At 43.2% G+C, this 10,099-nt stretch overlaps 1 pseudogene; it reads left to right on the forward strand.

The window, feature by feature from the left end:
• Positions 1–7,898: 7,898 nt before the first annotated feature.
• Positions 7,899–9,801, forward strand: LOC131508524 (alpha-internexin-like; annotated as a pseudogene).
• Positions 9,802–10,099: the final 298 nt, after the last annotated feature.

The raw sequence follows: 10,099 nt of genomic DNA on the forward strand, positions 1-10,099 counted from the left end.
TGTGACGAACAGTAAACCTAGCTCTAAAACAGATAGCAAATATAATTTAGATGGGATGCACGCTCTATTCCAGGTCAAGTATGGGGCTAAACCTGCCAGAAGAGGGGGTTGATGGATCAGGACCTGTAAGAGTTGGGTTCTAATTCCAAGTCCACCATTTAATGCATAAACACAGCCTCGGATAAGTCCTTAGATAAGAAAACTGTAAGATTTCTAGATCCATAAAATACCGTCTTAGCACATTTCATCCATTGCTGAATCCCCAGCCCTAGCCCAGTGCCTGGCACACAGTTGGTACAATAAATATTTGTTCATTAGTTGAGTGAATATATGAATAACCTTTCCGGACTTGTTTACTTATTTCTAAATTTTCTCTACCTACCATACAAGTTGTTGTAAAGACCAAATGGACCATGGTTTGAAAATTAAAAGTCATTGTAAAAAACAGAGAGTATACATTTTACTCGTATTGACTGCCATTTGTGTCACGTTCTATGGTTTGACCTCCTCTGCACAGTTTTCTCTTACTGCACACAATAGAAAATAGACAATCTCCAAAAACATTCAAGGTAAAGCTCTGCCCCACTTACTTTTCTTCTATGGCTTGAAGCAATTACTAATGTCTCCTCTCTAGTTGAATTTAAGAAACAGGACTATGTGGCTCAGTTGGTTAAGCATCTGAATTTGGCTCAGGTCATGATCTCATGGTTCGTTTGAGCCCCGCATCAGGCTCTATGCTGTCAGCTCGGAGTCTGGAGCTTGCTTTGGATTCTGTGTCTCCTTTTCTCTATGTCCCTCCTCCATTCATGCTCTGTCTCTCTCTCAAAAATAAATAAACATTAAAAAAAAATTTAAGAAGCGGGCATGGGTTCCTATTGAGATCAGGGCATGTGCTAAGATTTGGGATGATATTAGGACTAATCCAACCCATACCAAAATAGATAAAAATACTTGTCCTATAGTTGAGGATCCATCTGACAATTTTATATACCAGACAATACTTACCTCATTTTTAATTAAGAATGTCCAACAGAGAAAAATAAAAAATATCACTAAAACCAAAAGAAAATAGATTTAATTGGAGACTGGATTATAGATGACCTTAAATGCAAGGATAGGGAACTTTAGACTTTATTCCACAGTCAATGTGGGGCCATGAACAGTTGTTAAGCCAGAAAATCACATGGTCAAAGTGGTATTTTAGAAAGATGTATCTGAGAGATGGTATCTTAGACAACTTGGAGGAAAATTCACTAGAGGGCTAATGTAGAAGTCTTAGCATAAGTCCTATGGGTCTTGATCTAAAGTGGGGAAAACATAAAGCATAGATGAAAGGACTTCTAGTTCCTTTTTTTTAATGTTTATTTATTTTTGACAGAGAGAGAGAGAGAGAGAGAGAACGAGTGGGGCAGGGGCAGAGAGAGGAGACACATAATCTGAAGCAGGCTCCAGGCTCCACACTGTCAGCACAGAGCCTGACGTGGGGCTCGAACCCACAAACCGCAAGATCACAAACTGAGCCGAAGTCAAACACTTAACAGACTGAGCCACTCAGGCGCCCCAAAAGGACTTCGAATTCTGACAATATAGCAGGCTAACATAACTTGAAAACTCTCCCTTCAAGTATGTCTACAATTGCAGGATAAAATACAGAAAAAAAAAAAAATTTAAAGCAAAATTAAGATCATAGGAAAGCAAGGGAAACCAAAGAAGGAGAAAGATGAAACCAAAAAAGTCAGCATGTAAACTGATACTTCATTTGCCCTCAGAATTGGAGTAAGCCATAGATCTTCATAACCCTTAGAACTTGGTTCTAATGACCACAGGAGATACGGCTTTCAGCCTGCACAAAACAGGGGTGGAAATGAGACTACGACATGAAGCTGAGACTCTTGCAAGCCCGAACCCATCAGGGAAAATACTGACCCCTTCCCCCCCACCACCAAAAAAAATCCCTAACCAGGACAGTGAGATGACACAGAAACTTATTTGTCTCTCTTTAGGGAAAAAAGTCTTTCCTGAGGATGTGAAACCCTGGACCTGGTCTAACCATGAATTTGGTTTTTAAAATTTCCCTATTGGAATGGCCCAGAAACGTCTAAGCCAAGAAATTAATGTAAAAACTGGTCCCTGGCTAGTAATATTTTGGGAGTGCCTGGCAGAAGCAGTTACAAAAACACTCTAGAGAAACATTCCACAACCCAGAATACAGTTAGTTTCACAAAAATAAGCAAGCCCCACACGAGATGAGCTCACAATAAAAGAAATGGCAAAACACTGAAGGGACAAATCCATCACAGGCAAGATGCAATAGGAATTCACCACTACCACCTTCCACCTCTCAAAGAACAGAGCTACTACAACAACAATCTGAAACAGAATATAAAAGAAGCATGTTTAGAAAAGAAACATTACAAAAAGAAAGACATCCACAAGAAAAACACAGGGTGTCATGACCGAAAAAAAAAAAGAGATTTTTTTTTTTTAAAGAACCAAATAGGAATTCTAGAAATAAAAGTTATTGAAATAGAAAATTCAATGGTTAAACTAAACAGTAGATAGACATGTCTGAAGAAAAATTCATGAATAAGGAACCCAAGCTAAAGCAACATACCAGAATAGATCCCAGAGAAATAACAAGATGGAAAACTGATCGGGAAGTTGCGATAGAAAAGGTAGCATGAGTAGGTTCCATTAAGTCTAAAAGAACTTCTAGAAATGAAGGGGAGAGAATGGAGCCGAGGCAAGATTAGAAAAGATAATCATGAGAATTTTCTAATTTGATGAAAAACATAAATCCTCACAGTGAAGTGGTACCTATATATACACACACATATAAACTTACATAAATATGTTATTTATAATATAGTATATAATTATTGTAATTTGGTGAAACACATAAATCCTCACAATGCAATATATACATATATGTAAGTATAAATATATAAAAACATACTTATATATAAATACATATATATGTATATGTGTGTGTGTACATATATATATGTATATATATATATACATATATATATGTGCATATATATGAATCCTGGGCAACATCGATAAAAATTTGTCAAGGACCATCTTTTTTCATGGTGGTATGTTACCATCAAGCACTATTAGTGTTAGTTCTCCAAGGATTTAAGGCCATCTTGACATAGTGGCCATTAGCCAAATCAGTTGCCATAGGCCAATGTGTTGTTTAGCTTTGTTCTTAAAGGGACGGTGAGTGGCACTCATTTTGTCTACCTATAAGATAGAAATTTCTCTTTGAAGTGTCTGATGAATGAAAGGAAAGGGAGGGATTCTGCTTCTTGGAAGCTCCGCTCTGCAGGGATCCGTCTGGGAGTGGGTAGAACGTGGAGCAGCACGAGGGCACTGGAGGGAGCTGCGGCGTGCAGCTCTGCATGTGAATTTTTCTATAGCTACATCCTCACGTACACATGCATATGTACAATGAGTTTTAAATACATAAATGTACTGTCTTCTTTCACAGGGTCACATTCTAAACTGGAATTTGAGATTCTCTTCATAGGTTTTCACTGATTTTCTACCTCTGTTAAGAGATTTTGGGACTTCATCTATCTGCTCAGATATAATTCAGTTATTATTCTCTCCATTTAAGGGAGGTGTTTGGTTTGGGTTTTTTACGTTGGTGGAGATGGTTCTTAAAGCAGAAAATGATCTCTGCCTTCGTTCCTTTTCCTAGGGCACATAAAGGAGAAGGACTTACATTACATTTCCCATGGAAGACACTATAGGCAAGAAGCCAAAAGCCCACACAAAGGACTTTAAAAAAAAATAGGACACTGTATCTGGTCATTCCTCTCCTTTCTGGGATTTGGGGTATGAGTAGCTTTTCTAGATTTCTGGTCGGCATCTTTGTGGTGACCAGATTTTCTTGTTAGTAATTGTATCATCAGTTTCCCAGAGGGCACTCATCAGTGTCCTCAAGATATTTCTCCATAGGTTACTGCTCCAGGACTCTATCAACCCCCTTATAACACGGACCCCAGCTGTGACCCCGGGAGCCACCAGTGTCTAGAGCTCTTGCAGAAGACGGCAGAGAGCTTCCAGGTTGGCACGCGGCACTCCCCCAGCTAAAAGCTCATCCTCCCCCAGGTGCCACACTGCCAGACAAGGGAAGCAGCAAATGCCCGCAAGCACTGCCTTGTCTCAGCTGACAGTCCCTTACTATTCAGTGGTTTCCTCTCAGGGGCTTGTTCTGTATCTCTACCTCCCAGAACTGTTGCAGGCAGCCGTAAAATTTTACAGAAAGTTTCAAATTCAACTTTCAAGTACCTTATGATGACAGGATAATGTATTAAGTCCCACGAGCAATCCCAGGGACCCCAAAATACTTAGAGTAAGTGTACACGTGTATTTCCCCTAGAAGCACGAAGTTCCACCTGGACCTACACACACACACACACACACACACACACACCCCATTCCTTTAAGAGTGTTTGACTATTATCCAAATAAGTGTCTTGCATAATACACACACACTCACCAGATTATATGCGTATATGGTATTACTACCCAAGTTTAAGTTCTAAAGTTTATGTCAGTATTTCACCCACCCAAACTGTTATTCAAATATCCTGAATGGTATTTGTTAGTGTATTTTTCCATCAAGACCCCTCCAAACAAACTAATGTGTATAAATTTGGAATTATGTGCTATGAGGAGGTGATGCGTCAACACTAAGGCACTTCAAAGAGAAACACTTCTGCTGCATCTACTTGACACTAACTATCTTAATGAAAATTGAAAACAGGGAATCTCTAACACTAATTTTCTACATATCCAGAGAGGTGGATTATATAAATTGTCTGGGTGGTACAAAATGATTCATTCTTGAAAAATAAAATGAGTAAGTTTCTCATGACTTTGAAAAGCAATAAAAATCTAGCAATTTTGATATGATTTTAAGAAATAGTTCTTAAAAAAAAAGATAATTCTTTATAGGAAGGATTGTTTTGAAATTACCATTAGACATGCAAATGAACTAAAATGTGTTCATTTTCCCTATGAGCCTCTCCTCATGCTCTGCAGGCTCAAAAATAATTTGTTTTCCTGTCTAATAACCAGCTTCTCCTCTGTGAGTCTCTGGTAATGTCACTGTTGCATATTAGCAGTCTTTTCAATTTAATAATTTGTTAATATAAATAACTGAATATTTCTATATATGGTATAACATAGCAAATTTATTATACAATGTATGAATTAAATGGCATATAATAATTGTATAACTCATATGTAATAATTATGGTATGTATATAATTTAACATAATTATTAGACATCAAGCACTTGATATGTCATCTAAAAGATGTACACAAAATATTGTCTTCGACTTCAAGAAGTCCACAATTTTATCAGAGGATTTTGATAACTTCTATGGTGTCTAGGTGAGATGTCTTTTCCTAAATGCCTGCATGCTTTTATCCCATCACTAATCCCTGCCTGCGGAGGAGTGAGTTCCCTGGATGAACTGTCGAAGAACTGATTGGGGGGGGGGGGGGGGGAGGGCACCGGGGTGGCTCAGTGGGTAAAGAGGCCAACTCTTAGTTTCGTCGAAGGTCATGATCTCACAGGTCATGACTTCGAGCCCCTTGTTGGGTTCCGCGCTGCTGGTGCTCCCTCTCTCTCTCTCTGCCCCTCTCTGGCTCTCTCTCTCTCTCAAAATAAATAAATAAACTTAAAAAAAAAAAAAAAAGGGAAAGAACTGACTGGGATGTGCACACTTCTGTCCTGCCCACTCCAGGAGTCCTATACCTCTAACCCTACCCTGGGACTGCAGAGGAGTCTGTCAAATTCTGGTGTTTCATGTATTAGGAAGCCTATTGTTGCAGCACAACAAGGCACCTTTCTTCAGAACCAGTTTTATCAATAACAAAGTATTGTTTTGATCTTATCTGCCACTCCTCCCTCTCAGGTAGGGAGAAGGGTGTAATTTATTGGGGCCCCACCAATCCTAGCAGGGATAAGATAGGTAACAGGTAATTATAATACAAAGCACACTGTGATCAGTGTAGTGTGAGTTCCAAATTAGAGGAGATCATTAGCAAAGGAGAACACATTTTTGTCAAGAGAATTACAAAGTAACAGAATCACACTGTAGACCTTTATGCCCAGGGCTCATTCTACATCAGAACTTCTTGTTATAATTTTTTATATTCAGTATATAACTTAATAAAGAAACTTAATTGTCAACCTAATCATAAATATAGTGATTCTTGAGTTAGAGCATTTGCTTCTTGCTATTGGATGTGAAACTGTAGCATGTGATTGTTGCTGGTCAAAGTAAAGAGCTGGTGGGAAAAGACACCTCATGGGAAATAAAACTGGAGAGGTAGTTTAGAGCTAGAGCTAGAGGGTCCTAAATGTGTGCATTTGGTTCTTTATGCTTTACGCACTGGGCAGCCTGTGAAAGTGTTTGAACAGGAAAATAACCAGCCTAGATGTGTGCTTTAGGAATTAACATGGTAGTGGCGTGTCAGACTATAAGGTACAGCTCAGTAGGGTAAGGCTGAAAGCAGGGAGACCTACTAGGTGATTATAGCATTAACCAAGGTAGGAGGAAGCCAGGTATTGTACTAGAAGGTACTAGCAGGAATAAAGAGGAAAGAAGGAACACAAAATATGTATGTTTCAAAACAAAATTACTAGAACTTGACCACGTAACAGATGTGGGACAAAAGGGGAGAATTAAAGATTGTATCAAAGTTTTGAGGAGCACCTGGGTGGCTCAGTCGGTTAAGACTTGAGACTTAGTCTCAAGTCATGATCTCATAGTTCGTGGCTTCGAGCCCCACGTCGGGCTCTATGCTCACAGCTCAGAGCCTGGAGCCTGGAGCCTGCTTTGGATTCTGTGTCTCCCTCTCTTTCTGCCCTTCCCCTGTTTGCGATCAATCTGTCTCTCTCTCTCTCTCAAAAATAAATAAACATTAAAAAAAAAAGTTTTGAGTTGGTGCAATGAGAAAGATCTTAATTAACAGAAACAGGAATAAATGTTCAGGAAAAAAAATAATGATTTAGATTTGAATCTGTTAACATCAACACACTGGTAGAATGTTTGGGTGGAAACTTCCAATGAGGAGTTGTCAGGGCTAGAAATGGGGTTTCAGAAATAAGTCACAAACAAGGAAGAATTAAAGCCATGAGACTGAATGAGTTCACCAAGAGACCATATAGAAGTGAGGATGGAGTGGAGGGCCAAGGGCAAATTCTTAAGGGAAACCTATATTTCAAGTTGGAAAACAAGATGAGGAGGCATAGGGATAAAAAGAGATATAAGAAAACATTATTGGGGGAGCCAAAGGTGGGGAGAATTTTACAGGTGTGGGGAGCAATAAGGCATGAGAGAACAGGGAAAATCATATAAAGTGATTAGGGAAAATAAGCATAAAAAACAAAACACTGCATTTGGTAAGCAGCTATCGACCTTCAAAAAATTATTATGGAGAAGAGCTAAAGCCAGATTACAAAGATGAAGGGAGTGGGTGATATCCGCACGGAAGCAGTTGGCAAAGATGACTTTTTACAGAAGTTTTGTGATGAAGAGAACGAAGGAAGGCCCTTGCTTAGGGGGGCAGCAGAGCGGCGGGAAAGTGGCTTTGTTCATGTGTATGTTTGTGGGTTCGGTTTTCTTGTTTGTTTGGCTAGTTTTGGATACGATAAACCTGAGTATGATTACAGTCAGAGAGCAAGAGCCAGCGGTGACGCCAAAGAGAGAAAGAGAGGGCGATTATGTCAAATTGAGCAAAGCTTCAGGGCAGGCCGGAGAAGCTCCAATCAAGATACCAGAATGGCAGTTTAGCCCTGGAGGAGGTGGAGGCTGTATAAGGGGCCAGGACAAGCCGGAGAGGGAGTACCAGAAGCAGACACGTGTAGGATGGACAGATGGGACGAGGGGGAGACGAGGGAGGCACACCAGATGCTGGAGGTGACAGTGGTCGAGCGGTGTGGTATGGATGGGTGGAGTAGGCGTGCGGGTGGGACTGGGTAAGGGCAGCCTTCCTGGGTCTGTCTCACGCGCCTCGTGAAAGCAGACTCCTCTGCAGCTTCCGCCGCAGCTGCTCTCCCGGCCCTTAAGCTTCGTTCAACTCGGAGCACTACCTGTGCGCCTCGTCCTGCTACCACAAGGTGTTGGAAGATGGCCCTCGGCTGTCCTCGTGACTCTCCAGTGCCGGTGGCACAGGTATCTCGCAGTCGCTGTCCCGCGGCAATGAGGCCTCCGGGGCCTCCTCGCTCGGCCTGCGCCCGGCCCACCGCCCGTGGCCCTGCGGCATCCGACGGGCCGGACCCGAGTCCGGCAGCTGCGCGCACCCAGGAGATGGAGCAGCTTCAAGGCCTCGACGACCGCTTTTGCCGTATTCACGGAGGAGGCGCACCAACGCAGGAAGTAGAAGACCGATCCAAGCCGAGGCGACCGCGCTGGGGCAGCGCCACGTCGGCCCGACGCGCCTGGTGAGCTCTTCCGGCGCGAGCTGCGCGCGCAGCTGTAGGAGGCAGGCTCGGCGCAGGCGCGGACTCCGCTGGAGCGCGTCGGCTGGGCGGACGAGGCGCGGCGGTTGCCGTCAGGCTACGAGGAGGGGCGCCAAGGGTGCCCGGAGGCGTGGCAGCGCGATGTGGATGGCACCTCGCTGGCCCGCCTGGACCTGGAGAAGAGGCTGGAGTCGCTGCTAGACGACCTGGCCTTCGTGCACCAGGTGCAGGATGAGGAGGTGGCCGAGCCGCTGGCCACACTGTAGGTGTCGTCGCAGGCCTCGGCCGACGTGAGCGTGGCTGTGGCCACACCACACCTCAGTTCGGCGTTGAGGTTCCCTGGCCGCCAGGTCAGTGGAGGAATGTGCAAGTCCAGGTTTGCCAGCCTGAGCTAGCAGGCAGCGCGAAGCACGGAGGCCAGCAGGGCCGGCCGCGAGGAGATTCACGAGTACCGGTGCGGAACTGCAGGCATGCACGGTCCAGACTGAGGGGCTGCGTGGGGCCAACGGGTGTTGGAGAGGCTGGAGCTGGAGAGCGGCACAGTGCAGACACGGCCAGCTGCCGGGATAGTGTTGGGCCGCTGCAGAGTGATCTCACCAAGAGTGTGACATGGCTTGCCACCTTCAGGAATACCAGGACTTGCACAGCGTCAAAATGGCTCTTGGTATTGAGATAGCAGCTTTATGGGGAGCTTTACTGTAAAGTGAAGTCCCACGTTTTAGCGCCAGTGGATTAAGCATTTTAGGACTGAATCCACCTTCCGATCCAGGTTATCTGTTTCCACCTAGAATCCTGTTTTACGACCTCCAAAGACTCATCCACTGGTCTGTCTCTTAAGAGAAGGTTTCTAAGATAGCCTCTAAGAAAAACTTCCAGATAGGGGGAAATTTTGAAGAAATATTGGAAGAGACCATAGTATCTACCAAGGAAACCAAGAAATCAAATATAGAAGAAAGCACTATCTCAAGACAAAAAATATAATTCTGGTGCTTAAAAAAACTTAATGTTTAAAAGGAGATAATATGTAAGGGCGTCTGGCTGGCTTAGTCGGTAGAGCTGTGACTCTTGATCTCACGGTTGTGGGTTCAAGCCCACGTTGGGTGTAGAGATTAATTTAAAAAATGAAATCTTTAAAAGGGGGGATAATGGGGCGCCTGGGTGGCTCAGTTGGTTAAGCAGCCAACTTCGGCTCAGGTCATGATCTCACAGTCCGTGAGTTTAAGCCCTGCATCGGGCTCTGTGCTGACAGCTTGGAGCCTGGAGCCTGTTTCAGATTCTGTGTCTCCCTCTCTCTCTGCCCCTCCCCTGCTAATGGTCTGTCTCTCTCGTCTCTCAATAATAAATAAATGTTAAAAACAATTTAAAAAAAGGGGGGGGGGATAATAGCACTTGACTTGTTAAAGATCCTACTCCTGAATCAAAACACCTGTCACCACTGTAAAACGTCTTCAAGACTTCAGTCTCCTATTGAGCCTCGAATACTTTCTCTAACAAGAAAACCACCCCTTGAGTTGGAGTGAACTACAGTCCTTGAGTAATCACAGAGGAGTTATCGAAGAACCCAGCCTTCTCACCTAAAGCTCAAGGTTCACAGCAATAGATGATTCA

The sequence above is a fragment of the Neofelis nebulosa genome, chromosome 4, assembly GCF_028018385.1.
Source record: "Neofelis nebulosa isolate mNeoNeb1 chromosome 4, mNeoNeb1.pri, whole genome shotgun sequence".
Lineage (NCBI taxonomy): Eukaryota > Metazoa > Chordata > Mammalia > Carnivora > Felidae > Neofelis > Neofelis nebulosa.